Source organism: Mastomys coucha, unplaced genomic scaffold (assembly GCF_008632895.1).
Source record: "Mastomys coucha isolate ucsf_1 unplaced genomic scaffold, UCSF_Mcou_1 pScaffold15, whole genome shotgun sequence".
Classification (NCBI taxonomy): domain Eukaryota; kingdom Metazoa; phylum Chordata; class Mammalia; order Rodentia; family Muridae; genus Mastomys; species Mastomys coucha.
In genome coordinates this window covers 10,296,878-10,297,428 of record NW_022196897.1, presented here as the reverse complement: position 1 = coordinate 10,297,428, position 551 = coordinate 10,296,878, and the positions used below count along the sequence as shown (strand labels likewise).

General features: G+C 60.6%; 1 protein-coding gene across 1 annotated transcript in view; it reads right to left on the bottom strand.

Annotated features, from left to right (window-relative positions):
* Positions 1-328, bottom strand: part of Apbb1ip (amyloid beta precursor protein binding family B member 1 interacting protein) — a 120,751-nt gene extending 120,423 nt beyond the window's left edge. The window contains exon 1 of the mRNA XM_031369162.1: positions 115-328. The gene's annotated coding sequence lies outside the window, so the exon portion shown is untranslated. The remainder of the gene's footprint in view (positions 1-114) is intronic.
* Positions 329-551: the final 223 nt, after the last annotated feature.

The following is a 551-nucleotide window of genomic DNA, read 5'->3' as shown; positions in this document are numbered from 1 at the left end:
GGGGCTTCACGTGGCCGGTGTGTGCACCACGTAGTCCCCTACCCCACCCCACAGAACACACAGTGTGGCAGCCCGAGTGTCCAAACCTGCGCTCAGGACTAGGATGCAGCTTACCTCGACAGCTGAGTGGAAGAGGAGATGCGGGGAGGCTGTGCTGAGATGAGCCCGGCTGAGGCGGGATGCCGGTTGGGGGTTGGAGGCGAGCAGAGAAGCGCCGGGCTGAGCCCGAGATGAGCAGGCAATGAACCGGAATGAGCAGAGACGTGCGGTTGGCGCCTCTGGGCTGGGCGGGCCTCGAGGCCAGGACTTGGGCTTAGGGAGGAAGTGCTGTGAGCCCTGCCCACCCCGCGCAGACTCTCAGCTTTTCACCGAAGTGCTAGCTAGCAGAGCCCTGTAGGAAAGGAGACAGACACCAAGCCCGCATTATGGGCTCCACGAGTTTGGCAAGTTTGGGCTGTTTTTTCCAACCCCTGTCCACCCCTGGTAGAAAACACTTCCTGCCCTAAAGTTAGGGAAAGCCTTCTGTCACCTGTGTGGGTCTTGTGTTCTCT